Source organism: Rhinopithecus roxellana, chromosome 13 (assembly GCF_007565055.1).
Source record: "Rhinopithecus roxellana isolate Shanxi Qingling chromosome 13, ASM756505v1, whole genome shotgun sequence".
Lineage (NCBI taxonomy): Eukaryota > Metazoa > Chordata > Mammalia > Primates > Cercopithecidae > Rhinopithecus > Rhinopithecus roxellana.
In genome coordinates, this window is record NC_044561.1 from 64,040,823 (window position 1) to 64,046,427 (window position 5,605).

At 40.2% G+C, this 5,605-nt stretch overlaps 1 pseudogene across 1 annotated transcript; it reads left to right on the plus strand.

Moving 5' to 3' along the window:
* Positions 1 to 640: 640 nt before the first annotated feature.
* Positions 641 to 2,580, plus strand: LOC104654620 (annotated as a pseudogene). The gene has a single exon (XR_746868.2). The product of XR_746868.2 is annotated as a heat shock cognate 71 kDa protein pseudogene (transcript).
* The last annotated feature ends 3,025 nt before the right edge of the window (positions 2,581 to 5,605 follow it).

A 5,605-nucleotide genomic window follows, 5' to 3' on the forward strand; every position in this document is an offset into this window, starting at 1 on the left:
GCAACCTCCGCCTCCTGGGTTCAAGAGATTTTCCTGCCTCAACCTCCCAAGGAGGTCGGATTACAGGCACCCACCATCATGCCCAGCTAATTTTTGTATTTTCAGTAGACACGAGGTTTCACCATGTTGACCAGGCTGGTCTCCAACTCCCAGTGTCCCCTGATCAACCCTCCTCGGCCTGCCAAAGTTTTAGGATTACAGGTGTAATCCTAACAGGTGAGCCATTGCACCAGAAGGAATGATGGCTCTCAATGCCTCTCATCAGCAAAGCCTAACTTACAGCACAACTAAAAGGGATTACCCTGTGTTCCCCAGGGAAGAGTGTAGGAGGGGGTGAAAATAGTGCTGAGTGAACAACAGACATTCCCACACAGAGATGAACATAACTTAAGTTGCTAAAACCTAGCAAAGATAAAGTGGAAAAAATTCTTAAAACTAAGTTTGGCAGTAGGAGTGAAAAATTATAAATCATCTCAGCAACATGTGACCTCAAATAAACATATGAATTAACACATACTCTGTAAAAATACTGCCATACTTTGATATGAAAGAACACCGAACACTCATTGAATTTGCCTGCAGCTCTGGGGGCTCCTGTGGCTTTCTTCTTTATCGGAGCCAGGCCTACACACCAGCAACCATGTCCAAGGGACCTGCAGTTGGTATTGATCTTGGCACCACCTACTCTTGTATGGGTGTGTTCCAGCATGGAAAAGTAGAGATAATTGCCAATAATCAGGGAAACCAAACCACTCCAAGCTATGTTGCCTTTGCGGACACTGAACGGTTGATCAGTGATGCTGCAAAGAATCAAGTTGCAATGAACCCCACCAACACAGTTTTTGATGCCAAACATCTGATTGGATGCAGATTTGATGATGATGTTGTCCAGTCTGATAGGAAGCATTGGCCCTTCATGGTGGTGAATGATGCTGGCAGGCCCAAGATCCAAGTAGACTACAAGGGAGAGACCAAAAGCTTCTATCCAGAGGAGGTATCCTCTATGGTTCTGGCAAAAATGAAGGAAATTGCAGAAGCCTACCTTGGGAAGACTTTTACCAATGCTGTGTTCACAGTGCCAGCTTACTTTAATGAGTCTCAACGTCAGACTACCAAACATGCTGTAACTATTGCTGGTCTCAATGTACTTAGAATTATTAATGAGCCAACTGTTGCTGCTATTGCTTACGGGTTAAACAAAAAGGTTGGAGCAGAAAGAAATGTGCTGATCTTTGACCTGGTAGGTGGCACTTTCGAAGTGTCAGTCCTCACTATTGAGGATGGAATCTTTGAGATCAAGTCTACAGCCAGAGACACCCACTTGGGTGGAGAAGATTTTGACAACCAAATGGTCAACCATTTTATTGCTGAGTTCAAGCGCAAGCATAAGAAGGACATCAGTGAGAACAAGAGAGCTGTAAGACGCCTCTGTACTGCTTGTGAACATGCTAAGCATACTCTCTTCCAGCACCCAGGCCAATATTGAGATCAATTCTCTCTATGAAGGAATCGACTTCTATACCTCCATTGCCCATGCCCAATTTGAAGAATTGAATGCTGACCTGTTCCATGGCACCCTGGACCCAGTAGAGAAAGCCCTTTGAGATGCCAAACTAGACAAGTCACAGATTCATGATATTGTCCTGGTTGGTGGTTCTACTCTTATCCCCAAGATTCAGAAGCTTCTCCAAGACTTCTTCAATGGAAAAGAACGGAATAAGAGCATCAACCCTGATGAAGCTGTTGCATATGGTATAGCTGTCCAGGCAGCCATTGTGTCTGGAGACAAGTCTGAAAATGTTCAAGATTTGCTGCTCTTTGATGTCACTCCTCTTTTCCTTGGTATTGAAACTGCTGGTGGTATCATGACTGTCCTCATCAAGCGTAATACCACCATTCCTACCAAGCAGACACAGACCTTTACTACCTATTCTGACAACCAGCCTGGTCTACTTATTCAGGTTTATGAAGGTGAGTGTGCCATGACCAAGGATAACAACTTGCTTGGCAAGTTTGAACTCACAGGCATACCTCCTGCACCCCGAGGTGTTCCTCAGATTGAAGTCATTTTTGACATTGATGCCAATGGTATCCTCAATGTCTCTGCTTGTGGACAAGAATACACGAAAAGAGAATAAGCTTACTGTTACTAATGACAAGGGTCGTTTGAGCAAGGAAGATATTGAACATATGTTTCAGGAAGCTGAGAAGTACAAAGCTGAAGATGAGAAGCAGAGGGACAAGGTGTCATCCAAGAATTCACTTGAGTCCTATGCATTCAACATGAAAGCAACTGTTGAAGATGAGAAACTTCAAGGCAAGATTAACGATGAGGACAAACAGAAGATTCTGGAAAAGTGTAATGAAATTATCAACGGACTAGATAAGAATCAGCCTGCTGAGAAGGAAGCATTTGAACATCAGCAGAAAGAGCTGGAGAAAGTTTGCAACCCCATCATCACCAAGCTGTACCAGAGTGCAGGAGGCACGCCAGGAGGAATGCCTGGGGGATTCCCTGGTAGTGGAGCTCCTCCCTCTGGTGGTGCTTCCTCAGGGCCCACCATTGAAGAGGTTGATTAAGCCAACCCAAGTATAGATGTACCATTGTTCCACAAATTTAAAACATTTGAAAGAGCTAAATTTGCAGCAAATTCTGTGGCAGTTTTAAAAAAGTTAAGTTGCTATAGTAAGTCACTGGACATTCTCAATACTTAAATACGGAACATGCACAGGGGAAGGAAATAACATTGCACTTTATAAACACTGTATTGTAAGTGGAATTAAATACAACTATTTAAAATTGGCACCAAAAAAAGAAAGAACATAGAATTGAGTTAGTTCTAAGAAAGTCCATGTACGTGTGAATACATAGATACAATTATCTAAAGGATAATTGCTGTGGATGTCAATCTAGATAATTGTAGTTGGATGTCAATCTATCGTCTTCAAAAACATATGAACTGAATTAACCAATTATCCTAGTACTTTTCAATTTTCCAGTAAAAGTGACCTTTCTTTAGAGAAAGCACATAATCAGATTTATTTTTTATGAATCTGAGATATGATGAAGAGCAGTGCATTGTAATGGGCTTAAATTCATCTTCTTTTAATCTTTTTTGTTGAAAATATTTAATTTATTGTTACTTATTCTGCTCAAAATGTTGACTTAAATCTTTTTCCTTGTTTTTATTTATTTATTTTTTTATTATTATTATATTTTAAGTTCTAGGGTACATGTGCATAACGTGCAGGTTTGTTACATATGTATACTTGTGCCATGTTGGTGTGCTGCACCCATCAACTCATCGGCACCCATCAACTCGTCCTTTACATCAGGTATAACTCCCAATGCAATCCCTCCCCCCGTCCCCTCCCCATAATAGGCCCCGGTGTGTGATGTTCCCCTTCCCGAGTCCAAGTGATCTCATTGTTCAGTTCCCACCTATGAGAGTGAGAACATGCGGTGTTTGGTTTTGTTTTTATACTTTAAGTTCTGGGATACATTGTCTCAGCCCAAAATCTCGGCAAAGTCTCAGGATACAAAATCTATGTGCAAAAATTACAAGTATTCCTGTACACTAATAATAGACAAACAGATAGCAAAATCATGAGCAAACTCCCATTCATGATTGCTACAAAGAGAATAAAATACCTAGGAATACAACTTACAAGGGATGTGAAGGACCTCTTCAAGGAGATCTATAAACCACAGCTCAAAGAAATAAGAGAGTACGCAAACAAAATGAAAAACATTCCATGCTCATGGATAGGAAGAGTCAATATCATGAAAATGGCCATACTCCCCAAAATAATTTACAGATTCAATGCGATTCCCATCAAGCTACTATTGACTTTCTTCACAGAATTAGAAAAAACTACTTTAACTTTCATATGGAAGCAAAAAAGAGCTCATATAGCCAAGACAATCCTAAGCAAAAAGAACAAAGCTAGAGGCATCACACTACCTAATTTCAAACTATATGACAAGGCTACAGTAAGCAAAACAGCATGGTACTGGTGCCAAAACAGAGATATAGACCAATGGAACAGAACAGAGGCCTTAAAATAACACCATACATCTACCATCTGATCTTTGACAAACCTGATGAAAACAAGCAATGGGGAAAGGATTCCCTATTTAATAAGTGGTGTTGGGAAAACTGGCTAGCCATATGCAGAAAACTGAAACTGGACCCCTTTCTTACACTTCATACAAAAATTAACTCAAGATAGATTAAATATTTAAACGTAAGACCTAAAACAGTAACAACCCTAGAAGAAAACCTAGGCAATACCATTCAGGATGTAGGTATGAGCAAAGACTTCATGACTAAAACACCAAAAGCAATTGCAACAGAAACCAAAATTGACAGATGGGACCTAATTAAACTAAAGAGCTTCTGCACGGCAAAATAAACTGTCATCAGAGTGAACAGGCAACCTACAGAATGGGAGAAAATGTATGCAATCCACCCATCTGACAAAGGGCTAATATGCAGAATCTACAAGGAACTTAAATTTACATGAAAAAAGCAAATAACCCCATCAAAAAGTGGGTGAAGGATATGAACAGACACTTTTCAAAAGAAGAAATTTATGGGGCCAACAAACAAATGGAAAAAGTTCATCATCACTGGTCATTAGAAAAATGCAAATCACCAACAGTGTAGAAGTGTTCCTATTGCTCCACATCCTCTCCAACACCTGTTGTTTCCTGACTTCTTAATGATTGCCATTCTAACTGGTGTGAGATGGTATCTCATTGTGGTTTTGATTTGCATTTCTCTGATGACGAGTGATGATGAGCATTTTTTCATGTGTCTGTTGGCTGTATGAATATCTTCTTTTGAGAAATGTCTGTTCATATCCTTTCCCCACTTTTTGATGGGGTTGTTTGTTTTTTTCTCGTATATTTGTTTGAGTTCTTTGTAGATTCTGGATATTAGCCCTTTGTCGGATGAGTAGGTTGCAAAAATTTTCTCCCATTCTGTAGGTTGCCTGTTCACTCTGATGGTAGTTTCTTTTGCTGTGCAAAAGCTCTTTAGTTTAATTAGATCCCATTTGTCAATTTTTGCTTTTGCTGCCGTTGCTTTTGGTGTTTTAGACATGAAGTCCTTGCCCATGCCTATGTCCTGAATGGGACTACCTAGATTTTCTTCTAGGGTTTTTATGGTATTGGTGGGATTGTAAACTAGTTCAACCATTATGGAAAACAGTATGGCAATTCCTCAAGGATCTAGAACTAGATGTACCATATGACCCAGCCATCCCACTACTGGGTATATACCCAAAGGATTATAAATTATTCTACTACAAAGACACATGTACACGTATGTTTATAGCGGCACTATTCACAATAGCAAAGACTTGGAATCAACCCAAATGTCCATCTGTGACAGACTGGATTAAGAAAATGTGGCATATATACACCATGGAATACTATGCAGCCATAAAAAAGGATGAGTTTGCGTCCTTTGTAGGGACATGGATGCAGCTGGAAACCATCATTCTTAGCAAACTATCACAAGAACAGAAAACCAAACACCGCATGTTCTCACTCATAGGTGGGAACTGAACAATGAGATCACTTGGACTCGGGAAGGGG